Raw genomic sequence first — 27,890 nt, 5'->3', positions numbered from 1 at the left:
TTCTCTTGTCCGTAGGGGGTCTACATAAGGGACCTCAAATTATTCCACAGCTGCTTCACAATCAGGGTGGAGGAGAGGGGGATTCATCTGCCCAATGCCCATCCTGGCTGTTTAGGCCAGGATCTGGGCTGTAGATATATAGAAGCTAATCTTTTGAGAGGGCTGAGCATGTGTGACTCCCACTGAAGGCAACTGGAATTGTGGGCAAATGGCACCTCACTGGCCTGGGCCTGATTTGCAAAGCAGCTGAATGTTGTCTAATCCACTCTGACATATTATAGCAGCACCTGTTAGCATCATTGTAATTAAGGATCTGTCAGCAATTCCATTAAAGAGCCCTATTTTCAGTGTTTATCACTCAACCTTAAAATGAACTAACTGATACTTGGTATATAAGGTCTCATCCAAGAAGAGACACACTATCCATTTTTAAATTAAAATAATTCTGATTTTTTTTCAGTATCTTGTTTTATACTCAACACACAATGGGTATGATTTACAATATATTTTCATAGACAGTTGGTATTATCGATAACACTCCAAGCCTGTATTACTAAGACAGGAAAAAATAATTTTAAGAAAAGCTAGAGGATTTCTCTCATGCATTCTTACAGTATGTATGCACCCTATTTATAGATAAAGTATCATTTTCTAGAAATACATATTTCCACTGACATGACAGAATGGGTTACAGACAGCCCAATTGATCTGTCCATTAAGAGTCCCTAAAAGTACACATTGGCAACTGACGTTAACAGCTCCCCAAACCATAATGATCTATCAGTAATCCCCGTGTTACAGAAGTCTCTCATATAATTCCATTGAGATTGTTTTTATTCACAAAAAACATTGACATATAAACCCACATAAGTAACATTATGGATCCAATTTAATACAACAATATATTTCAAATTCAGAAGTTGCACTCTATCCTTAAATTATACTATTTCACAGTTCTCAGTTTCACAGTTTACAAAATAGAAAATATTTACACTGGCCTCTTGTAGAATGGGGGTGAGCTGAAGAGAAACTTGATGATCCTTAAATTATGTGAGTTTTTCCCTGAGGAGCACACACATTTTCCTCTGCTTATCATCTTGCAAGGCCATTATGAGGAGTAATAACAGCTCCCCAACACAGGCCCCAGTCCTGCTGAGAGTTATGGACACGTTTCATTTTAAGCGTGCGAGTGATCCCATTAACTAATGGAACTACTCTCATGCTTAATTGTTTAAGTCTTTGCAGGACTGAGGCCATAGTCTAATGGTTTGCTTTGCAAATGGCAGATTTTAGTGAAAGGCAAGATTTTTAAAGTTAAAATTATGGGTGTAATTCTAAACAAATCTATAAAAAAATCCAACGGGGTGAGGTCTGGTATGGAAATCTCTCCTTTAATAGAAAAAAATTGCCATTTGCACACTTAAACATCTATATGTTGTTGCAAAGACTTGATATCCAGCAAAATCAAAAAATGTCATCCCAGAATATTTTTATTTTCAAGAAATTAATTGTACAGAACTTTAGAAAAATAACACTTTTCTCTGAAGGCAGGAATTTTAGCCTTCACAATACAGATTTTAACTATCTTAAAAAACAGAACAAAAATCTAAAATCAAAAGGTGTGATAATATTTAGGCAGTGTTTAAAGTAATTTAAAAGACACAAATAAACATGTCTCCTTCCTCTAGTTTGCTTGCATACTCAGTTTCAATTTGTTTTTGGTTCTTTTTTGGCAGGGGTTTTTAAACCAGACCCTCTAATCTGCATCATGCTTCTGTACTAATCTACTTGGTGTTGAAACCACAACATAGGTGGGAAAAAATTTAAAATAAATTCCAAAAATATATATGTCATTAGTTATTCAAAAAAGATCAAAACTGATCAGCTGTCCTTGATATGTAAATGCTAATTATCATCACTAAACATTTAAAGCGAATTAGTATATGATACCGCTGAGAATAAGGACAAGTCAGGTTTTCTCTGCTGTAGTTTATAACCCTAGGTTAGCTATAGTCCAGCAAACTGAGAAATCCACGCCAGTTATTTTATCCAACACAAATGTCTGCAGTTGGTTTACAAACCATGTTACCCAGCATGCTCTAGGTCCCAAGCTGCTTATGGAGGTTGCAACGTGCGGAGCAATAATCTCTGATTAACCAAAACCATGTAGCATGGGAACAGCGAATAAGATGTATGGAGATGTCTGCTTCATCAGTAGGGTACAAGCTGAACCCCTGCCCCTTCAAACTGCACTTTATGCCACCCTGCTGGGAGAAATTTGCAAGCTTTGAAGCTGCAGGGAGACATGTGCTTTCTAGATGACATCATCAGCAATGTCTGGGCAGTGACCTAGGCAGTGTGTGTTTGTAAACAGTGAGAAGGGCCCTGGGGGTGGGGCAGGCAGAACAATCACCACCTGAGCATACACTAGACAGTTATGTCAATGAAACTGCCTGCAGTTGCCCAAGAGACTGTTTGAGAGGCAATAGTATGTGTTTTTAGAGATTACAACAGTTTCTAATGCAAGAAACCATGTGATGCAGCAGAGCCAAGGGCAGCTGAAAGGGACACTGTCAACTTGAAATCTAGTTAAAATCTATACCAGCCCCAAGTTCCTATGCCAATTTTTGTAGTTTTACAATCCCATTTCCCTGTTTTTAAAAATATTTCCTCTCCATTGTTACAGTGTGAAAGATCCACACAAAAAGGGAGAAATTATTATGCAAATGAGACAGTGAAACTAATGCCAACCAAAAAGTAATCAAATGCAAAAGCAAAGTAAGCTAAAAAATAGGGGGGAAATGGTCTTCTAATTTCTAAGTTGTTACAAGAAACAGAAGGTTAAAACATTCAGACAGAAGTATGACTTTTAAATATGCAACATCCCCACCCACAGAGAGTAATAATTGTGTTTAAAAAAGAGCTGCAGATCCACATAGGCACTCAAGGGTACGCAACAGGAGGGTTTTAAACAATGTATAGGATTATTATGTTTTAATTGGAAATATTAACCCCACTGTTCAATACTTTTGTAGTTCAACCTAGTATGGGATTTAAAATAATGTTTGCCAAATAAAGTGGCAATAGGGTAAATTTTTCACTGTTCTATTTTATTGTTGCTATTTTAACAATTAATTGAAGATGGGGATAGATTGTTCAGAGGCATTTTTAATCTGGTATTTCTTCCACTTCTACACTGCAAAAATGTTAATTTTGCCCATAAAACAAGTCTTAATATCACAGAAGCAAAACACACAATGATTGCAGCACTGCCTGTATTTAGTATTGATTATCATGGTTAAGGTTGGATGTTTATCACAACCATTGGCAAAAGTGAACGTCAGTGTTTTTGTTCCTATGTTAGTCTTATTCACTCCAATCAACATGCTACTGAGCAAAACTTTTCTATTATTTTGTGACCATATTTGGCCCTTTACATTAATTTGGTGTTTTGCTAACTGTACACATTTAATAATTATTATTGACACCTATGGATAAGCAGTTACTAAAATACCATGCCATGAGTTTCTTTAAACTGAAATTATGACTTTTACATTTTTTTTCTGTAAGAATTAACCAGCCCTACTCATGCTGTATTGTGAAAGCGCTTCAAGGAAGCATCATATATTGAGACTTATTAAACAACTATTTTTAAATCTTTAGGCACACTTCAGAATAATTTCTACATATCCTCAAATCGAGAGATGAGAGTAACATGGCAGAATGTACTATGACAATTAAGAGTGGTTAGTATTTCTGTATTAAACCCTTGATAGGATCTTCCCCCATTGTAACAGTAACCACTGGAGTAATGGGTGGTGACCCTGCCATTTAACAGGGGTTTTAACCTCTCGTAACTCTGACCCATGTCAGGTGATAAAGTTTCAGTCTCTTACCAGTCAGCACAGCCTTATTACATGGGGTCAGACGTAAATTAAACCTTGTAAAAAATGGAGTAAATGAAGTATACACCACTCAATCTGTAAGGGATCCTGACCGAATTGAAGAAAGCTGTAGTAGCGGTTGTAAATTATGCCAGTATAATTATATCAGTTTTAACCAATAGTCAAAGACCTACAAACCCTAGTGTAGATGTAGTTGTAGTATAAAGGTGCCTTATATCAGTGAAATTATTCCCCTTCCCACATGGGAAAAGCTATAATTTTAAAGCATCTTTATACCAATAAAACTGCCTTCACAGTAGGGAGATTATACCACTTTAGACTATATTAGTATATTAGTTAAAATAGTATAACTTCCTAGCACAGACATGGCCCAAGTTTTCTTGGAAGCTAATGGTATTAAAGAGAAACTAGATAGGGTGAATCCCTCCACAACTGCTGCAAGTGAAAGGCCTTGAGGCATTTGAGATCTATAATACTTTTCTGTGGGAGCATGAAGGAAGTACAAGACAGCTTGAAAATGTCATTCAAATATTTGAAGAATACTCTGATCGATGCAAGTATATCACCTGGGAAAGGCATATCCTCATATTTTCAAAACCAACTCCTAGGTGCGTCAGTTGACCATTACAGGCCTATGTAGTAAAGCTAAGTCATGAGGATTGGACCTGTCAACAGGTGGACTAGGAATGACTGAATTATTTTTGATAAAACCAGTAACCAGACCAAAAAAAAGTTATGATGAAAAATGGACTGGATTTTGCAAAGGACAGTGGATATTTGTAGGGCTAATGAAAACTGTACTTCCCTCATGACAGGGTATTAGATGCACTCCAATTATTTCACTTTTTTTTTTATTAAAAATACATACCAAGATGTTAAAGACAGCATAAAAGAGTAAACAAGCAGCAGGAACTAGATTCGTTTGTAATAAACAGGAAATCGTGACACAAAAGTGTCTGAACGGGTGCTCAGTAATATATGCAACAAAAACAACTAGTTCACAAATGTGTGTTACTCTCAGCACAAATACAAAAGCAAAATACATTTAATGAACATACAGTTGGAGTGCAAATTTCTGGTAACACAGAAACAGGAGTTGTTTATTGCTTAACTTAATACGTTTTATAAAGTAAGGTTCCCTAACAGATTGGTTTGTGAAATTAGAAATAAAATGAATGACAAGTGAATTTAAAAAGAATGGAGTTATGTGCAACATACACATAGCAATCATATATAAAAAGATTAGTTAATGCCAATATTATAATTCTTAAAATGCCAACCATTTTTCATATGGCAGGTACAAAAATTATCCGAAGTGGTAACACCACACCAGTATGTCTGTGTAAGGACGGCTATCACTCAGGGAGTTTAAAATAGTTCAACAGGAAGTTCCATATGTGCTTGGGTTGGACAGTATTCTACAAATGCAGACGAGCAAATATGTGCATAGCTTATCTACTCAGCAGGATGCAAAACATGTTCTCAAATTATGTGATGAAGTGTTTAATGGACTGGGATGCATTAAGGATGTAAAACATCACAGTGATAGAGGTCCCAACGTGCTGCCTATAATATATACACCACATAAAGTGTCTGCAGCACCAATAGAAGATAAAAACCTGAACATAACCAGATAGTAAAATTAAATGTTATTGAGCAGATTCAGACAACATGGACCCCATTATAAAAAGACAAATTACATGACCTAGAAAGTAGAGAAAGTAATGAGGTAGCAAAATTTGCAGATGACAAAAGTTATTCAGGTTACTCAGGACCAGAGATGACTGTGAGGAACTTCAGAGAGACCTAAACAAGCTAGGTGAATGAGCACCATGATGGCAAATGAAATTCAGTGTCAATAAATACAGAGTAATGCACATTGGAGGGAACTATTCATACACCATATAGGGTTCTAGATTAACTGTATCAACTCGAGACAGAGACCAGGGCATCACTGTAGGTAGCTCAATTACAAAAAAAAAAAAATTTTCAACAACAGATGTGTATGGAACTAACAAGATGCTAGTATACATAAGAATCGCGATTGTGAATAATACAAAGTACTATAATGTCTTTATTTTAAAATCAATGGTGCAGTCTCTTTTTTAATAACATGTGCAGAACTGGTCACTCCAGTTCAAAAAGGATATTGCAGAACTAAAGGGATATCAGGGAGGAGCACAAGAATTATCAAAGGCATGAGAAAAGTCCATGAAGAGATTGAAAAGATTGGGATTGTTTGCCTTAGAAAGCAAATTAGTAAGAGGGCACATGACACAAGTATATAAAATAATGAATGGCATTGAGAAGGTAGATCTGGAGCTTTTTTTCTCCCTGTCTCATAGCCCAGGATAAAGGAGACATTCAATGAAATTAAAAAGTGGGACTTAAGAACCAATCAAAGGAAATACTTTTTCACACAACATGTAATTAATCATTGCCACAGGAAGTTGTTTAGGCCAAGAATTAAAGACTCAAGAAAGGACTTGATAGTTATGTGGATATCAAGAATTACTGGTGTTATCATAATTAAATTACAATAAATTCTACGAGATAGCTTAAGCCAGTCTCTAGACTCTAAGCTCTTTGGGGCAGGGACTGTCATTTTCTATATTTATATGGTGCCTAGCTAACATAATGGGGTCATGGTCCATGACTAGGGTTCCTAGATACTACAGCAATTACAAATATACAGTAACTATTAGAGTCCCAGATGAGTGCTTTTCAGGAGGTGGGGAAAGAGAAATTATCCCATATCTGTCTATTGCAAGTTCTTATCCCTTCCTCCGATGCATCTGGTAGTGACCACTGTCAGAGACAGGATAATGGACTGGATGGACCTTGGGTCTGGTCCAGTATGACAAATTTTACGTTCCTATAATGACTCAAAACCTCTGAATAAGGCCAGACAGAGCGCTATACCATGGGAACAGTTGAAGGAAGATCATGTCTAAAAGTTTGGAATGCATAACAAGGGTTATGACAAGTCCAACTAGATAGAAAATGTGCAAAACTCTGCATCTTCAACTTTCTTTTTAGAAGGTGTGCGTTTAAGAAACTTCCATTTGGGACTGAATGCACCTGTGGTCCACCAAAGCTACATGTCCCAGATTTCTAAAGATCTGGACAGGGTAAACATACTGACGATATGATTTGGGGAGAAAATAAGAACACAGTAAAAGACTACAGAGTGATCGGAAGCAAGCCAAAGGAAAAAGCCTTAACAAAATCAAAAGGAACACATGCCAAATTGGTTTGAATGAAATTAGTTATGCAGGACACACATATACTTAGTGACAAAGGATTTCAACCAGACCCAGAAAGGTAGAGAAAATTGGACAACTGCAAAGACTTCAAAATGCAGGAGCCTTTCAGTGTTTCATGGGCACATTAACATACTTAGTTTGTCACAATTAAGTACTCCACTCAGAATTCTGTTTGAGGACATTAAAGAGTGGCACTAGGATAATCAGCAAGAGAAAAAATTTGCAAATTAATAACAGTCACAGAAGCACCAGTACTGAAATATTTTATAAGCATACTATGACAAAAATGTCGTACAATTTACCCCAATTGCAAATGGGGAAGAATGTTAAATTCCAAAACATAAAGCAGGCAATAGAACATTTCTATCATTTTCACCAAGGTCACATGTCATAATCACCCTAAAAGTCTCATGAGAAAAACAAAATACCCAAACAAAAAGTAGTATGGCAGTGGTTCTCAACCAGGGATCTGGGGCCTCCTAGGGTGACTCGAGCAGGTTTCAGGGGGGCCTCCAAGCAGGACCAGCATGAGACTCGCTGGGGCCCAGGGCAGAAAGTTGAAGCCCCACTGGATGGGGCTGAAGCCCAGATCCCTGAGCCCTGCCACCCGGGGCTGAAGCTGAAGCCTGACCAATGTAGCTTCATGGGGCCCGAGGCAACTGCCCTGCTTGCTAATGTTGATCCTGGCTTTTATATGCAGAAAATCAGTTATTGTGGCACAGGTGGGCCGTGGAGCTTTTAATCGCATGTTTGGGGGGGGAGGAGGAGGAGGCTCAGAAAGAAAAGGTTGAGAACCTCTGATCTAGAACACTACTGACAGAGCTCCTGTTCTACCAGTTGTAAGAAACACTAATAACTAAAACACCAGGAGCAACAAAGAGAAGCTCCAGGTATCAGATCAATCTCAGCAATCAAAGAGGCCACTGCAGAAGGAACTGTTTTAAAAACAAGAAATGCCTGTGTGATCAGAAAGCAACTGATGTTCAAAGATAACAAATACTGACAGACGTCCAGTAAAAGGCAGAATAATCCTGTCATCTTGCAGGAGTTCAAGTATTCTTGCCTGGCCTTCATCCTACCCACCTGCATTTGTGTATTGTATTAATAAAATGAGTTATTTTTAGCTGGTTTTATTGTATTTACATTTGATTTTCAGAAAGGAGGGAAGATGCAACAGAAGTTGCTGGAGTCAGTAGATACTGCTCCTTGTCATGATTGGGGCCAAAAAATAAAGGTAAGCAAGCAAATGTTTCACACATTTAGTACACCTAGCATATTTTGAAACAGTCCCCTGTGAACAGGAACTGCCCTTCTGGAGCAAGATTAAGCTGAACAGAAGAAAAATATAGAACAATTCACTTAAGTTTGATTTTTAGAGGTGCTTCACCTTCTAATAAGTTGTCATTTAATTAAATAACCTTCCTCAATGCAGTTTCCCAATAACATACATATATGTTAGAAGAAAAATGCCCATTTTGCTAAGCACAACAATCTGAGTTCACATAATGAAAAATCCTCCTCACTATGTGTAATCTGTGGAAAATGAAGGTGGAGTGGAAACCTTAATTTAAAAAGGAATTTCTAAGAGTGGAGTACAACAGCAGAAAAGATAGCTGCAATGTATACAAGCTTCTTAGTTATGTTTGTACATGTGTGGTTTGGTATGGGCTTGTTGGTTAATGGCAAAAGATACCTGTGCAAATCCTGAGCTGAAATCTTGCTACTAAAAAACTTTTTCAAGTTTTCCATTTGAGAATACAGTGTCACAATTATAGCAACCGGGATAATTAAGCTGGGTAAAACAGAAACTAACATTTTCTGACTCAAGAAATAAGAAATTTTGAAGCAGCAAAAATGAGGGTTGAAGTGCTAGCTACAGAATATAAAATACTGTTTTTCCTGTTCCAAGTGCAGAAACTCAAAATCGAAATAAGGCAGTGTTCTCTACTAGCATTTGTAAATACAAACATTTCTGCAACACTCTTCTCACCATCAGAACACTTTCTGGAACAAGATGGCAGTAAACAACACAAAATCCATACTAACGATTCACCACAAAAGGAAATCAGTAGTTCATGAAGCACAGGTGATTTTTCATGCTAATACATACTACCAAGATGGTGGAGTGCTGCATTTTATACTAGCTGAATCTTCCAAGTGGTCTTCTAACATAACCCAAGGTAGAGCACATTGCAGGAATACTCTCAAATGGCTCTATGGCTGCGTAGTTCCCCCATAATGCTGACTAGATCTCTTGGTGGCAGTTGTGTTAGGATTTTGAAAGCTTTTGTTGTTCAACATTTAAATGCTCTTCTTTGGAAAAAGATTTTCTTTCCCCACAGTCAGACACGGGCAAGATTTTACAGATTTATCCAACATAACAAACTTTGTCAAAGCAGACCAAATTCATCCTTGGCGTAAATGCAATAAAGCAAAGTGACCAGTGAGAAGTATGACCCACCCAATGCATTTATTTTGTCTCAAGCTATAACCACAAATCAAACCAGTCTATGACCTGTGTCCTGAATATCTAAAAAATCACCTAAAGCTCTAAGATAAAGACTATAGGGAACAACTGTGCTGTTCTGGCACAGTGGGACTTTCAACAAGAAGTGTAAAGCTTATCTGTGTGGGACCAGAACTTTCTCCTAAGGTAGGGACCGAGACTGTGCAATGAACTCCCCTGGAACTCAAGACCACCATCACAAACTTCACCACTTTCCATCTAAGTGCAAGGTGCATTTCTTTGACCTTGCTGTCTTTAACACTCACATAGCAACAGTACATTTATACTGAGAAAAGATCAAGACACTCTGCTGTGCACGCTTCTCCCTCTAGGGAGAGGATGAGAAAAACAAACGATGTAACAGATACTAGTTCCATTGCTTACTGTACTACTGGAAGGCTCTCAGAAACTACAGTGATGAACATGGTATACAAACACATATGGCATAAAACAGAACATTATAATTTCCCCATAAGAATGCTTCTCATGATTTATTGGGGGCAGCTTTTCTCATTTTGGAAAAAAACATCATTTGAAGAACAAGCAGTATGGAGAGATAATAAGCCATACATGTTGGTCTCCCAAGTCCCTCTAATCACATCACTACTGAAGCCACACTGGAACCTTAGGAAGCCTGACAGGAACAACTACACAGAAAAAGTGGTTCACCGAATACCTGCAAATGTAGCCAACTACAACAGGTTCACTTCCTTAAAGTGACAGGTTTCAGAGTAACAGCTGTGTTAGTCTGTATTCGCAAAAAGAAAAGGAGTACTTGTGGCACCTTAGAGACTAACCAATTTATTTGAGCATGAGCTTTCGTGAGCTACAGCTCACTTCATCGGATGCATCCGATGAAGTGAGCTATAGCTCACGAAAGCTCATGCTCAAATAAATTGGTTAGTCTCTAAGGTGCCACAAGTACTCCTTTTCTTTTTCCTTAAAGTGGCCGCAAAAAGGAATATCTCCCATGGCTACAGGAAAACCTACGCTCCCTGCTAGTTGGCAGACAGTGAGGCACTCCTAAAGGAGTACAGGACAATGGGTAACCCCACCACTACAACCGTTCTCCTGAAATCACTTAATTCCACTAGATGAGACAGATGGGCAAAAGCCTCACAGAGCCTAGATTTTACCCACTCAAATAGGAAAATCTGGAGGCTTCTCTGTAAACTTGGTGGTCCTAATCCTCCTCAAAGCAGAGTGCCACATATCACAGCCGATGCCACCGCCACCCAGAATTCCACGGCTCAAATAAATCATCACAAAAGTAAAGTGAAGAAAGAGCTTCATCGCTCCATGCCCAACAACACTGAATCCATCAAAGCCATTAACTAGAAAAGAAGTGGATAAGGCCATAACTCTCAACAATCTACGCAAGACTGCAGGCCCAGACAGTATCTTCCCAGAATTTCTGAAAAGCCTAGATAAGGATAGCCATGACTGGCTGACACCCTTCTTTACCAATATGCACGGCCTTGGCCAAATGACATGGAAGCAAGCAAAGCTCACTGCCACCCACAAACCAGAGACAGAAGCCTGCATTCTGAAAATCTACTGGCTAATATTATTACTATGCATAACATACAATATCTTGGAAAGACTCTTACTCCAGAGACTTACAACCATCTTTGAGGACTACAACCCTACGGAGTAATCCAGATTTAGCCTGGGACAAAGCACCTGCAATCAGGTAATCACACTGACAACCTACATGGAAGCTGGCTATCAAAGTGAGCCCAAAATGAACAGTGAACTTTGTGGCCCTATCCTCAGCATGCAAAATGGTTTGGCGGGATGGTCTGCTTAGAAATTGCCAAAATAGTGTATGCAGAACAACACTGCATGTACTGACAGTCATGTCACCAACTGAAAGATTTCTGTACACTAATGAAACAGACTAGCAGACCCTGTCTACTAACAACAGGCTCCCACAGTTAGTTATCTTGGCACTATCACTCTTTAATATTTGTATCAGCAATATGCCACTGACCCAGACACAGATTTTTGGACAGCGGATGATCTCACATTTACCATCCAAGTGAGCACTTTTACCCAAGAGAAATGCATCACAGAAGCTCTGAAAAAACTGGGGAGTATTATTGATTATGGAGACTGACCTAAAAAAAAACAAACAAAAAAACCCCCCAAAAAAACCAAACAAACCCGTCTCCGCATTCCATCTGAGCAACCACCATGCAAAGAGGCACCTAAATGTCACTTTCTGCTAAATTAAATTTAGGCACAAGGATTTCCTGAAATATCTTGGAGTGGTTCTCACATACAACATCTGACAAAGACCACAGCCATAATAAAGGCGAAGGATGATAAAATCTACAAATTAGCTGGGACCAATAGGGGAGCAGATGCTCACACTTTACAGACAGCCATCTTGGCCCTTGTCTTCTCAGCAGCTGAATACTGCACACTAGTATGGACAGACAATGTATATAAAACTTGTTGACAAGCAATTGTTCACTGCTATGGGAATTGTCACAGGAGTGCTGAAGTCAACAACAGTCTCACGTCATTGCACATATCTCACCATCATCCCTCCAAAGAGGAGCAGCAATAATACAACACGATGACAATGCAATAAACAAATCCAGATTTGCCCATTTATGAAGATTTCTAAACTTGCCCCCACAACCCACCTGAAGATGCTGTGTTAGGTTCAGGAACCCTGTCTGAGTAGCAGACAAAGCTCTTAAAACTTGGGACTATCGTCAAAAGACAACTGTCCAAGCCTGTGAGAAGACAGCAGGATCAAGAACAGATTATGGATATTACAGACCAACAACTGCGCTTCACTGTGCCATCTAAGATATGGATCACAGTGAACCATGTCGGAACCTCACACAGGTGATGCAACTATCTACTATACAACTAGAAGAAGAAGGACAAACCACTATGTGAATGTGGAGAAGATATCCGAACTATAGAACACCTAGTCAACTGCTGTCCTCTAAGATCCTTCTCTGGAGGGACAACCTTGGTTCACACCATGTCACTACAAGCCACAGAGTGGTTGACAAACTTGAACGTCGACCTTTTATGTTGCTTTTCAAGTTGCCACATGAAAGAAAAGAATAAATCACTTTCCATCCTGCTTTTATATTGGTTTAACAACCAGATCAAGAAATACATGGTTGAATCTTGTCCAGTTCTCAGCTAGGATCTTGGTTGTGGCAGAGAGCTTTAAAGGTGGGAAAGCTAATGGTCCAAATAGGGATCCCTAGGTATTGAGATCTTGTATCAATAGAAACCAGAGTACTTCCTGGGAAAACACTGTCTCAGAAGCATTTTAAGTCAGTCATCTTTGGGTTTCACAAGGTATGACCTTAACACATCACTATGGACATGTCTACACTGCATTGTAGTCCTAAGGTTCGTGGGACTCCAGTTGACTGACCTGTATTAGGGAACCCTGGGCCTGAGCATCTACATTGTGTTTTAACCCTACATTAAAAGACTTCTCTAATCCATGCTTGAACCTAAGGATCTAGCATCTACACTTCAGTGCACAGAGCCAAGTCAAAGTAACCATATACCAGAGTTCAAGGTGCCCTCCTGAAATGTGTCCACTCTCGCCCTAGGGCCATGATGCACTGTGGGAAAACTTTTCTTGTAATGTGCAGGGTGAGCAGTAGTTTGAGCAGCCTGACAATACAACCTGCTGAGCAGTCATTTTGGTCCTTGCACTCCCAGTTAGCAGACCCAGCGACATGGAGGAGGCACCTTTTGACAAACTCCTCTTGCTTGCATTTTCACTCCTGCATAACTGACAGCACATTCATGAGGTGCCAATTTCAACGGTGGAAATTTCAATGGTGTTTTCTGTCCCACCAAAGGTATCTTACAGATTTCCTGAGGGAGTGTCAGGAGGAAGCAGAATACCTTGGCATTGCAGATCTGCACTGGCAGATGCTTATCAGCATAACTGGTGTAGCCACTGATGCCCCCTACGTAGACTGCTGCTTCTGGCGCAGGGCCACAAGCACAGGCTGGTGGGACAAGGTTATCATGCAGACCTGGGATGACCAACAATGAGTCCAGAACTTTTGCATGAAGAAAGCCTCATTTCTGGAGCTTTGTGAACAGCTCACTCCCAACCCTCCAAATGTGAAGAGAGACATCTAACGGCATCCTTGCTGATCCAGAAGCGGGTTACTATAACCATGTGGAAGCTGACTACCCCACACTGCTACAAGTTTGTTGCCAACCAGTTTGGGGTTGGAAAGTTGACTGTGAGTAAAGTAGTGGCAGAGGCAACTGAGACAATTGAGTGGCTTACCCCAAGGTGGCATGCATTAAAGATATTCCATAGGTAATTGCTGACTTTGGGAGAATGGGGTTTCCCAGTTGTGCTGGGGCCATTGACGGGACTCGTGCCCATAGTTTACCCTCCTCAAGGAACACATGTGTACCTAAACCGCAAAGGGTCCTCATTAGTTATGCAGGCACTAGTGGACTATAGAGGCAGATTTCTGAACGTCAGCGTTGTCTGTACTGGAAAAGTTTGAGATGCCAGAGTTTCTCGCCACTTGAGAGTCTGCGTTCATGGCCACACTCGGACATTATTCCCACCAAATGACATCGACATAAATGATGTTCCTTTCCCCACTGCTATTCTGGAGGACCCCACATACTCCCTTTTGCCTTGGCATTTGAAACCATTTCAGAGACCCTGGCAAAAGAAGGTTTAATTACACACTCAGCAGGTGTAGAATGGTTGTTGAATGTGTTTCTGGCAGATTAAAATCATATTGGAGGTGTCTACAAAGTCATTTGAATGTCAGTGTCATCAATTCTGTCAATTACTGTGGCTTGTTGTGCTCTTCACAGCCTTTGCGAAGCCAGAGGTGAGCTATTTTCCCCTGATTGGGCCTCCAATAGCAAGGGGATACTGGATCAGTACCCTCAACCAGAAAGTACAGCTACCACTGTGGAAGCTGATGGCACCGGGAACCAGAAGTCACAGATGCTGTGTTCTCATATTATGAGCCTGCATGGCCCTAAGGAAGAGGAGGAATAGTACCTATAAGAATGCGCTTGTGGGGAAAAAGTGGCTTATTACCTTTTTTTTTTTTTGGGAGGGGGGGAGGGGGCAGAGCTTGGGAGGGATGTAGGGTGGACTGACATGCAATGTAAGTCTGAGTGACATGATGAACAATGAACTTGGCTGGAGAAGAGGCGGGGGGGGGACGGGACCAGAATGGGTGTACAGCCAGTTTATTGAAATGTGAATTGATGTACCATACCTAAATAAAAGAAGCATTGGTAAGCAAACCTATTAATTGTTCTTGAACATTTTTTAGCTTTACTTTCTCAAGCCATAATTCTATGATGCAATGCAGTATCAATAAATGTTCTTAAAAATATAAACAGGCTTTATTTGGAAACATGTTCTAAAATAGTAAAACAGTCACACAGCGTTGGGCAGGCCAGCTGCCATTACAAAACCACACATCCAAAAGGGCAGGAAATAGTTAATACATGACACAATCCCCCTATCACTACATGTTCCCTGGCCCAACATTCTCCTGTCCCTTCTTTACATTTTCCCCTCACTCTGTGGTTGTTGGGGGAGGGGAGGAGGGATATTTCCACCAGACAGGGGTTGAAGGTGGCAGGGGGGATTGACGAAGGAAGGCTGCCCTGCCCAGCCATTCATGAGTCCTGAATGCATAGGCCACTCCAACACAGAATTATCGAAGTTACTGCTGGACTGAGGTATGTTGCAGGAACATCATGCCATGGAGTTGGAGAGGCAGCCATTATGGACAGGAGTTGCTGAAACAGTTCTCTCTGTTGAGCTCTGTCCTCCTCCCTTAGCCTTCCTATGCCAGGCACTGCTTTGCAAGTGCCTGCTCCCTAGTTGAAACCTGTCCTCCACCTGAACAACAAACCTCAGCCTGTCCTCCTGCCTGTCAACATGCCATTGTTCCAGTCTTTTGTCACTCTTCTTCTGGTACTGGACCTGCTGGTCTGCCCTCTCAAGAACATCAACCATAACTTCATCATGGAAACAATTCCTTTTGGAACATGAAGGTACGTTGAGCCAGGGATCGAGTTCCTGAAGAAGAGCAGGGGGTACATAGGTTGAGGGTCCTGAAATAGGACATGAAAGAGGATAATTGTCTAAACTAAAACACAGAATTAATTTTTGTGGAATCTCAGGGACAAAATGTAACATTTCTGAAGTGAACCAACATATAATGTGAAGGGGATGCTTCAGTCCTCAGACTGTCTCTGGATACAGCCTTGTTAATCGCAATCATAGAAGTGCAGAAACAATGGTAAGTTTAAAATTATAACCCTTTTTTGTGTTTCATAAAATTTTCCTAATTTCCATGAGGGATGGAGGGCTGGTATGTATAGTGCCCTTGCTGCAAAAGGCTTTTTCTGTCATTTCAGGCCTTCTATATTGTGAAAGATAACTGTTCTTGTGGTACCCTATTGGCAGAGGGAGATGTTACTCCAAGCGGCTGGAGGGAAACCTGCAGTTTATGCAGCTGAAGTATTCAAACATATAGTGACCAAACAGCAAATCTGTTAGTGGAGTGGACTAATCAGCTATACAGAGGGAGGGGTCTAGAAAATACACCCTTCCCTGCAATGTGATTGACTATCTGAAGTCCAGCTTCAGGAAAAGTTTGCAGCTATCAGCAGCCAAGATTGGGTCATAACCCATGAGGGAATTAACATGATGCTGTGTTAGCTCACATGTGGCTTACTCTGTTATTGCTGAACACGAACATTCTGAAATCTGCAGCTTTCCTCCATCCACCACCTGGCATAGTTCTGGGGGAAAACTGACACCCCACTCATACTTTGGAGAAATGATTTTGTGACCCACAGACTGCATGGATTACCTCTAACTGAAATGGACTACATTTGGAAATAGAATACTGTTTCCCAAATACAACACACTCAGTTCACTGTTTACAGGCTGCTCCAGGGACCCCAGAGGAATGATTACACAGTGGCAAATTTATTACCGAAAGGAAAATATGAACGACCCTAGCAAACATCTGTGACTTAACAGTTAAAATAACAGCTGTTTATGAATGTTTGAAATTCCAACTTGCCATTTTGAATTCCACTTAGTGGGGGGAGTGGTGACACCAAGGCACTGTGATATAATCTGCCATTGATGGCCGCACACTGCTAGCTGGGGCTTATCATTTTTGCATTGCTTCTTACAGCAGAAATCCCTCCCATTACTGTAATAATAAACTGTAAATTTCAGTCATACACTTACTGGGCTCTGGGGTGGCTTCTCTCTCCACCAGGTTTTCTGCAGACTCGGCAGCGAGTTGTTCCTTGAGGGTGGGGAGGGAAAACAATCGAACAGTTCTTCAAAGTAGGGACCAAGAATTTGCTGTTGATCCTGATCCGCAGCCTGTTCTAGGAATGATTTCATTAAAAGGGAACTTCATGCTCCTTACTGGGAGCCTAGTGTTGGCTCCCATCAGTCCCCATGCTGGATTCAGGGACCAAGAAGGCACATCCTGGGTGACCAGATCTTCATGAAATACGGTTGGCTCTGTGTTGGGTACAGTGCCCAGAACCTTGACAAAGTCATCATAAAGTGGGCATGTTGTTGACCAGTTGCCTGAGGTGTGGTTCTTGTCCCTGGTCTTCTGCTACTTGCTCTTCGACCTCTTAATACGCTCCCTGCTCTGATCACCTGTCCGGATAATCTGCAGACCTGCCAACTTTTTAGCTATCTGCTAGTATGTGTGGTCATTTTTGGTGCTTCTGCTGAAGTCCACAGTTTTACTTGCTTCACATCAGAAATTCACCAAAATTTGGCTGTCCTCCCATGACCATGAAGCAGCTCACTTTGAAAAAAGCTTGATTGGCTTACTTTCCATTGCAAACCCAGGAGGTTCTCGGATACTGTGCTTTCAGTTTGATGATCAGAAGAGAATGGGTTTATGATTATCTGTGTTGCTGCCATTCACCAAGGGGTATGGCTTCTACTTTCAATACAGTGGGTTGCAGATTGTTGGGACTAAGAGAAGACCAAGGAAGTTGTCCCATGGAATTGTGGGATACTTCTGGCAGACTCCCAGGACCTGAGTAAAGTGGGGCTGCATCTACACTGCAAAGCAATAGGTCTGGGACCCTGGATCTCAGGTTGACTTGTGCTTGGACCCTCCTGCCCTGCAGGGTCCTGGGACCCTGGGTCTGAGCCCTGGGTTAGCACAATTGTAGTACAGATGCAAGGGGGAGTTTGGCTTGAGCCCAAGCTCAAGCAGGGGCTTACGTTGCAGTGTAGACATACCATGTAAGGTCTTGTGCATGCTGGTGCAAGACTTGTGCATGCTCACTCTCTTTCATTCATGCTCTGTTTTGATTAAACAGAAAGGAAAGAGATACAAATCATAAGAGCATGCTTACCATAGTTTTTACCCAGGACTCATTTCTTGGCTACACTTACACATTCCATTTTTGCTTTAGGATTTTCACAACTTTTTTTTTTCTGAAGCTTAGACATACATATCACATTCTATATGCTGTATATCTATTATACACAAAATGTCAGAAGCCAATCAGTGTTGACAAACCCAAAAATCTAATGCTAAAAAAAAAAAAAAAAAAAAGACACCCCACGAAATTCTACATTTTTGAGACTAATTTCTCTTACAAGAAAGGCAGACTATTACTCCAAACTAGGAGATGCAATAACTTCTCCTGAGCTAGGGCTTTAATAAGCAACACAAACAAAACCCAGTGTGTACCGGGATCACAGATACATCCTACACCATTTATCACTTATCACTGCTGGCTCCATGTTTCAGAGCCAGCAGGGGTCTGAAGTTGGTAAGAATCTTACATTCAGACATTGGAAAGCAGGATTTTAGTCAGTTTCAGTTCCCTTCTGGTTCACAGGAAAGGAGCTGACAACAGAGAGCTGATGGACTATGAATGCACTCCCATTGCATCAATAAACATCATCCTGGATGATGATGTTGTCTGAGTTGCCCAGCTCCTGATATGGAATGTTAACACTGCCGTAACTCGTTTTTGATGTTTTTACAATGAAAGGAAGATATTTTAGAACGAAGGGGGGAGGGGGGTTGCATTTTGGAAATCATCCTACCTCTTTAAATAATACGTATCTAATTGACATTCTAATCTTAAAAGGGGATCTGGAAAGCTGAAACTAAACTAAAGTTGACTTAAACCCCAAAACATCCCCTGAATTGCACCACTAACCAGGCTTTTTCTTCCAGGGAACCGTGCGAGGAGAAGGAGAGAAAGGGTCATTGAGCACAACGTGTTCATTAACTTAAGTTCTTTCCAAGAGCTCTCACTTCCCAGTTTAATCAAGACACTAAAATAAACAGTTCATTTACATAATTGATACATAGATCCTGTACAATTCATGATGCAGAACGATCTAAAATGTCTTTAATGAATTAATAACTGCCAAAGGATTTCAAGAGGCAGAGATAAAGGAATTACAAAAAAGTTAGCTAAGATATTTCTTTGCTGAATGCCCTATGCAACCTGGTTAATACAAGCTGTCAGCATTACATCTCTTACTCATAATGCTCAGAAAAAGGCAGCATTATTTTTTTATTTCCTGAAGTTTGTCATTTTAAAATTGGATCCTTAATACTACTAAGTTTCTACTACTATTTTTAATTGGTCACTGAAAGTTAGCGCATGTATTTATCTAAAGCAGCGGTTCTCAAACTGTGGGTCGTGACCCTGTTTTAATGCGGTCGCCAGGGCTGGTGTTAGACTTGCTGGGGCCAAAGCCGAAGCCTGAGCCCCACCACCCAGGGCTAAAGCCAAAGCCCGAGGGCTTCAGCCCTGGGTGGCAGGGCTCAGGTTACAGGCACCCCGCCTGGGTCTTAAGCTCTTGAGCTTTGGCTTTGACCCTCCCCCACCCCCAGGGTGGTGGGACTCAAGTGGGCTCAAGCTTTGGTTCCCGCTCCTGGGGTCATGTCGTAATTTTCGTTGTCAGAAGGGGGTCGCGGTGCAATGAAGTTTGAGAAGTCCTAGTCTAAAGGACCACAACAATACAAAGGTTACCTAAGCTTCCAATTGTTTTTGTGAATGACTGAAAGGTTTGGAGTTAACTATCTTAGACTGGAATAGCTAAGGGTTTTTTTTACTACAAAAAAGCATTATCTAGACAATGTTAAATATTCATAATTTAAAATCTTACCTTAATAGACAATAGCTTACATAATTACAGAGCATATGCTACATGTAGTAGAAACTTATAGAAATATTGTGCACATATGCAATAGCAATTTTTAAGATCAGAAGAGTGTACCTTGGAATTTTCTGAATGTATATTTTCACAGAACCAAAAAACCCAAGAGACTATATCAAATGCCAAGACAAAAAATTCCTAAACTGGAGTTACGGTTTAAAAAGAAAAGTTACAGAAAATTAAGAGGAAAACAATTTGGAGAGCACTACTGAATTAAAAAAAATGTGTAATGCCAAGAAACAACAAGTTAAGGTTCAATTATAAGAAGTTTGAAAATCTGGAAATGCACAGCTGGAGTCATCCAAACCACCTTTGCTCTATCCCCTATGACCAGCACTCTAGGCCCCTGCCATTTGTGGCACATGCAAGTTTGATATTTGTATCTCAGTTTGACAAATCCTGAGTCTTATACCTCAGGGGACTGGTCCTAGTCAATCTTGAAAGTGTAACTAAGGATTTTAAGAAGTTTGCCAACTCTAGATATCTTAAATCTACACTATTCTAAGAATCTCCCTGGAATTTGTATTAAGACTCAAGCTTGTGGTTTTTGTAGACGTATCTTAAATAGAAGTACATGATCCTCACATATAGCATCTGTGATACACCAGATTATCACTATTTAATACTCTGAATGCTTTGATAGGTCAGTTGTACTTCTTTTCAGTCTTGTAAGAAGAGCACACAGAAGTTCCCGTGGACGTCTTAAATCCAGTGTATTTTCAACTACAGACTACTGTATAAATAGCCTGAAAGATTAGTTGTATGGATTACAGCACCACCCACTATGTATTAAGTGCTTTCTACACAAACTTGAAGAGAAGTCCCTGTTCTGAAAAGCTTACATGTTGCTGCTACTGCAGCTATCTTGAACTAAGCAATACTTCATAGTACACAAGCAACGAGTAATTAACTGAGCTACTCATGTACAAAATTAAAGCTGCATACATCCACAGTTGTCATAAACTATTAAAGAGTCAATACAATATCAAAAGTTTCAGGATGTGGCAAGATAATGATCCAACATTTTCATTTGGAATTGCCCATGTATAAGGCATTCATATGGATTTCAATAGGCAGGATTTTTAGCTCTTCCAGCATAATCTGTGGATATATTAATATTTTAGTAGGTTAACTGGAGGACCATTTGGTGGGATATATTCTGCCTACATTATTAAAGCTTATTTTTGTGGATTTATAGTTCCTGCCATTAGCATTGCAGCTGTCTGATGTTCAAGCATAAAGTTACATGCAGCGTTATGCACATTTTTAGAACACATGCATGCACCCAGCATCGACAATACAATAGATGCATTGGATCTATGCACATATTTTGTAGTTTGCATCGGCTCCATGCACATTTATTAACATATAATGCTTGCATTATATGTACCAGATAAGAAAGCCACCTAAATCAAGCTGGACTCCCTCACGCTTTAAATAAGGGCTCAATGATGGCATTCAGCCACAGTCTTGAGTTGGCACAGCATTGTAAAGCATTCTCCTAAACCTCTGTGGGTGTATTAGAGGGAGTGAAATCTATGACACCCCACTAAGTGGTGTGTCACACTCCTGTTTTTCCCTCCCTCCCCTCCCCCATAAAGGCTGGACATCAAAGCTAGCCAGCGTGGATGGATACAAAGCCATGATCTTCCCTACTCCTCCCCCTTTTTTGAGGGGGGAGCTTGTCCTAGGCAGGAGCCACTTAGCAATAGCACCTGCACACCCACATGCATAGGAGCTGCAACTCTATCCTACCCATGCAGGAAGCGCAAGGGGGAAGAAGTATCTTATGCTTCCAACCACACTGCACAGCTGCATAAGGGGTAATCTACAATCTAGCCCCAAAATAGTTATCTTCTCCATCCACCCAAAAATTAGTCAGAAGTGCTTCCCCCTTTTTGAAATTTCCTCTGATATTCTAATGGTTTGGAGCTGTAAAGGGGAAAAATAAAGAAATTTCAAATTTCAACACCCATGCCTCAAAAATGCCTTGGCCAGTTTCTCCTTAAACTACCTAGAAAGAGTTTTGTCCTAGCAGAGGATCCTGCATGCAGGGTTCCATTTATCATGGTTAGAATGTGATGAAATAATGTAAGGAGAAATCAACTTTCACTATATCATTAATATTTCCAAATTCATATAAATATGGAGATAGGTATGCAACCCCATGCTCTATGAGCTCCTACACAGTTTTCACAGTGATATAAATGTGCACTAATCAATGCACCAAATATACTTAAAAACAAAATAAGATGTCTTAAAAACAGACATAGTATGCAAGCCCCACCCAGCACAGCCCTTGCTCTCCCTAAATGCCTGAGAAATTAATGCCCTTGCAGTATATATCTGAAAATTCATAGAACACTTGTTACATATACTTGTGCAGATAGGTTTTTTTGCATGTGCACAACAAACTATCTAAATCCAGTATTTTTTTAGATCTGCACAATGCAGACATCCAAACATATTTATTTTAAGTTGGGAAAAGAAAAGAAAATTACTCCTACGCTGACGAGTTATGTCTTTTCTTAACTTTGTTACAGTAGTTGTGAAAAGGGCAAAGAGAAAAGAATATAGTAAAGCAAGATGAGTGCACATGCTGCATCCTATTCTTTGTAAAACTATTCCAGCTTTCCAAAATAAAAGAAATTGGAGTGTGTGTATACACAAATAAACAAGCCTATCGTTTCATTGACTATTGCACATAAAGCAAGATTAAACCAGCTGCATTTCATATATTAATAACTGATTTAGTTCCATATATAAAACACAACAACTTCAGAGGACAAGTGAATTTTCCATAATAATTCTTGGTCAAAGATTTAGTAACTTTGGTAAAGAAAGTATTTCAATATAAACACTTGGGTCTTGTCACTAAAGAACGAGCATCACCACAAACTCCAAAATTCTCTCGCAAACATTTTGATATCACACATAGAGCAGTTTTTAAATTTTACATCCAAGTTATTACTCTTATTCAATATAAGGTAAATTACATTTGAAAAGAAATGAAATGACAACTGCTTAGATCCACCAGCTACTTTCACTCCTAGAAGTTGCCTAGTCTATTTCTCAACACCCCAGGTGAATTCCACACATATGTCCACTCACCATGGACTCTGGGTGTCATGGTGATGAGGGAGAATTGGAGTTCTGTTAAAGAGTGGAGGGGATGGGACAGCAGTTTCTGGAACAGGGAGAGGAAGCGGAATAAGAAAGTAGCTATGGCTTAGTACAAGCCATAAAAATATTCAGATTGCAGTTCCTCTTCTATTTCATTTCCCCCACCACCAAACTGAAACCCCACTGCCCGCAAAGAATGATCCCGTATATGGTCCTGCTCCTTCCATGCCCCTCACACACAACTGCTTCTCCTCTGGTGCCACCAATCATAGTCCTCCCTGTCCAAAACTTCCTACTATGCCAACTCTCCACTATTCTCAACACCAATCACCCCCCACCCCGCCCCTGCAAAAACACCCCCTGCAGCCTTTCCCTCCTCTCTACTCCCTGCTTAACATTAACTTGTACATAATTCCTGCACGCAAAAAAAGCTTTGTAGAATTTAAGAGCTCACTGAGATTAAGTAAACTGGTTTATTGCCCAGCTGCAGTGCTGTCTCTAACCACCAGTTCTCTTCCATGCAGTCCATGGTTGAACTTTGCAAGGAAATTTGTTTTAAAGTGTTGTTATATCCAGCCATTCATAACAAAAATCCTGAAGGGCCTATCAAGGACACATTTAGAACATAAAAATCATTGACCAAGATTTTCAGAAGTGACTTGCGATTTTCTGTGCTCAGCTTGACACACTTTAAAGGGGCTCTTTTAAGGTATCTTGAGCTAGGTACAGGAAAAAAAGCAAAGCAATCACTAGTAACCTTTGGAAAATCTTGGATCCCACTTCTACAACAATCATGGTTAGAGCTCAGCCTTATTTACTAAATACTTTGTACTAATGTGACTTCCTTCTAAGGTTCAAAACACACTTGAACCTCACAATTCCTCTATGGTAGATATTCTTCCCACTGCACTGATGAAGAAATGGAGGCATAGAGAGAAAACTGACTTCCACAAAAATCACCCAGCAAGTCTGTGGAAGAGCTGAAACTAGAACCAAAGACTTCTATGTCCTCATTATATATCCTAGGTAACATGTGTGACCAGTTTTCCCTTGTTGATTTATGACTGCATGATAAATCCTGAGCATAGGCATTTATAATAGAAACAGAATTGTTAAGGTCTCACAAAAAATGAATATATATTCTATTTTAAAACCAACTTTAATTAACTACCCTATTTTCTTTATTCTTTACTGTATATAAAGGAATAGGCCTGCATTTCTCCAAGGTATATCTGCTCCCACGGCTTATTCCTCACAAGAACTACAATGTAGACATCCAAACATGTTTATTTTAAGTTGGGAAAATAAAAGAAAACTACTCCCATGCTATGCAGACATCAGTTGTCATGTTACAGGGCTGATTATTCCACACTTTAAATAAAGGGCAAGAGCTATTAAAAAGAAACCTGTTCTCATTAAAGTTTTATAATAATTAACTAAAAAGAAAATCTCAAAAAATACAGGACAGATTATCAGAATTATTTCTAAACTAAACGTATTTGAAGTAGTCCATTTCATATCAACAGTTTTTATGATTTTAAAACAAGAAAAAATTATTTGCCAACGCAAACAGGCGAAAGAACACAACTACCAAATTTAGTAGTTATGAAAGTCTGTATTTTTGTACTTAAATTCCCATGTAAATGATTGGTAAATATGCCTGCATTTAGAAGGAGGTTTCCAAATGTATCCCAGTTTAAATACAGCTAGAACACTTACATTTCAAAGATTCAGTAGCTCTTTCTGAATTCCAATAAAGGAATTAGAAGACCTATGGCTACACAGAAAGCAACTGCAACAGTAATGCTGCATTCAAAAAAAACAATGTTCTATAGCAAACCATTTTTTTCCTGTTTAAAACCATACTGGTGATGTCTACGCCCTGTAGCTAAATAACTGTTCATCTGAAATGGAACACTTCAAATGTGTTTAGCTTAGAAAAAATTCTGATGATCTATCCTGTGAAAGGGTGGAAGTTAAGTTGAAGACTAAACCTTTCTTTTAGCTCTTTCATCACTGAAGTGACCGCCACCAGTTATGATGCCATTTTTTCTAGGCCAGACTAATTCAGCAGTTAGACTTGCATTACTGAACATCAGGCAGCCAGGGACAAAATTTTGAAAGAACAGGGAGAAAGATATAATATAAAGTAAAGGAGTACTTGTGGCACCTTAGAGACTAAGAAATTTATTTGAGCATAAGCTTTCGTGAGCTACAGTTCCCTTCATCAGATGCGTCCGATGAAGTGAGCTGTAGCTCACGAAAGCTTATGCTCAAATAAATTTTTTAGTCTCTAAGGTGCCACAAGTACTCCTTTTCTTTTTGCAAATGCAGACTAACACGGCCACTACTCTGAAACCTGTCATAATATAAAGTGTTAAACGTTCCTTCTCAATAGGAAGTTTCCAACAAATACCACCACTTTCTGTTTTATTTCAACAAGTTGGTGGCCCATGTAACATTTATTGAATAATACAAAATAACTATTGTCAAGACACAGAATTTCCTCAATGTTACTGTACTTCAAAGCCAGCAAAAGAAGAGTTAAAGAAAAACGAGTAGCATTTGCTTTGTAACAACAGCTGAACTAAAGTGCCTTTTAAAAATTGCATATTTTATGTAATGGTCTAATTGGAAGAGTTTGTCTCTAAGGGCTTGATCCTGGTCTCATTCCAGTCAATGGAAAAGCTCTGATTGACTTGAAGGATGCAGGATCAACACCTAAATCCCCATGAGTGTGTTAGATGGAAGATTATATGACTTCATTCTCTTTGGCCAATTAGGCTCACAGTTTTATCCAAGCCATTTTATAAGCACATATTGAACATACACACATACTAGTTCACTATTGCCAGATGAAAACTTTCCAAGATTATTCATATTTAGTAACTACACACAAACTCACAATTATATACAGAATCACTACTACTCTATTGAGCTTTAATAATTATTGTGATGTTCAATGCTGATATGGCCTTTGTAACTGAAACATAAGTAATCAAAGATTAAAAAAAAGCACTATTTTGGTTTTAATAAAATGAAAACTAATACATGAGCAATCAAAATAATTAACACTGAAATTTATCAATGCATGTATTTGCCACATGCATGTCCTCATTAGCTATCAAAACTCATCATTCAGTGCACAACCTCTCTGCAGAAAATCCAGGCATGTATTGAACCTGCTCCATAAGGAGGAGGACTTTAGGGAAAAAAATTACAGGAAAGAAAACATGATCAGATGGTACTACCACCACCTCTAGAATGTCATTTGAACATTTCAACCACATATTTGAATGTGAATAAAATGTTCAAAGATTATAGAAAGTAAGCCATCATTCTCAAGCTGATCAGAAGTTATCCTACCAGTGTTAGTGTAGTTTGCTGTTTCTCTTTCCCATCAAAGAGCCATGTCTGACATCGATGCAGTTTTCACTATGGACTCCCATAATAAACAGTCCACTCCACACTCTTTATTAATGTTAACATACCACAATGAAGTTTCAGTTAATGAATTTTAATTTGTTGCTCGACAATTAACATGGAATTTTATACTACAACTTACAATAAGTTCTCCATAATAAATAACATCCTCGCAGCAAAACCAGAAGAGATCAAAAATGTCTCAGCACCATTATGTAAACGCTTGATATTCTTCTTGTTGGCCAGCCTGAAAAGTAATGTGACAATGATCATTAACTTGCTTTTTTTGTGGCCTTCAGAAACCTAAACAAATATGGTTTTATTTTCACATAATTTATATTAAGACAAGTACTTCTCAGTGGAATTTTACATGAACTATTTGTTTCCAATTATTTTTGGATTATGTGAAACTAGTTACATTGATAATGATTCATATGCATTTTTGCACATGCAATACATACTTTTTACCATACTGGTATTCTACACTTTCACAATATTTCTTCTCACTGTGGTTCAATACAGTTTAACATATATTGTTCCAATCAAAATAACTCAATGACTGTGGTATTTTACACTAAAATACCCCATCTTATTTTTCTAAGGACAAAAATAGTTACACATTCACTTAAAAATGATAGTAATAAAACAGTGATAGAAGATACAGTTTACACACATTTTCCAAGGCAAAATATGAACAAAGTAGCCTGAAAAAAAGGAAGCTGAATACATCAGGGCTCATTTTACTTCAGGTCGTAATTTCTGTGTTTGGTACTGACTGTACTTCACCTGAAAGCGTGCTAGCAAAAACTGCCAGGGCTTGAAAAATAACCCACTTGCCAGTGATGAGCAGAAAACTTTCCCTGGTGACCGTGACATCTTATCAGTTTTCTCCATAATTTAAGCCTTTTAAAAAAAAGTATCTACCCTTTATGGCTGCAAAGATACCCCTTCAATTTCTGAACCAGTGTTATGTTGTCTTATTGAATCTATCCAAAACGATGAGAGGTGTGAACTGACTTCAATTCAAATCCTAGCTCTGCACTCAGCCAGAGTAGCCAGGACCAATATTGGGAATTTCTGTAGGGCTGACAGTCATTCTTTTCCCTCATATTCCCAAGGCTACTGTACAGCAGCAGAGATACCATGTGGATGTTAGTTCAGCCACAGAATAGCCTCCTCCACACCATTTGCCATTCTGTGAGAGTGGAAGTGATGCACTGTTAACTAGATCCATCAGCACCTTATCCAAATACCTACTGTTCCAAGAGGTACTCATGTCCCATACAGGCTCCCCAAAATCTTGTTGCATCCCCAGTGAGGTTGAATTACACTGTTTCCACTAGTGGATCTTATTTACTTTGAGGATTCTTAGAATTCTTCCACCATCACTCCAGATTGGCAATAAGCATTTTTAATCACATCATTTA

At 39.5% G+C, this 27,890-nt stretch overlaps 1 protein-coding gene across 4 annotated transcripts in view; it reads right to left on the bottom strand.

The window, feature by feature from the left end:
• Positions 1–27,890, bottom strand: part of LOC144274567 (uncharacterized) — a 52,212-nt gene that overhangs the window by 2,937 nt on the left and 21,385 nt on the right. For 3 of the 4 annotated variants that reach the window (XR_013347894.1, XR_013347893.1, XR_013347895.1), the window contains one exon: positions 26,542–26,710. The exons of the other annotated variant lie outside the window; for it this stretch is intronic. The gene's annotated coding sequence lies outside the window, so the exon portion shown is untranslated. Of the gene's footprint in view, positions 1–26,541; positions 26,711–27,890 lie in introns of those variants that run through there. 4 annotated transcript variants of the gene reach the window in all.

This window comes from Eretmochelys imbricata, chromosome 14 (genome assembly GCF_965152235.1).
Source record: "Eretmochelys imbricata isolate rEreImb1 chromosome 14, rEreImb1.hap1, whole genome shotgun sequence".
Taxonomy (NCBI): Eukaryota; Metazoa; Chordata; order Testudines; family Cheloniidae; genus Eretmochelys; species Eretmochelys imbricata.
Note: the sequence above shows the minus strand (reverse complement) of the source record. Positions and strands in the feature narration are given on the sequence as shown.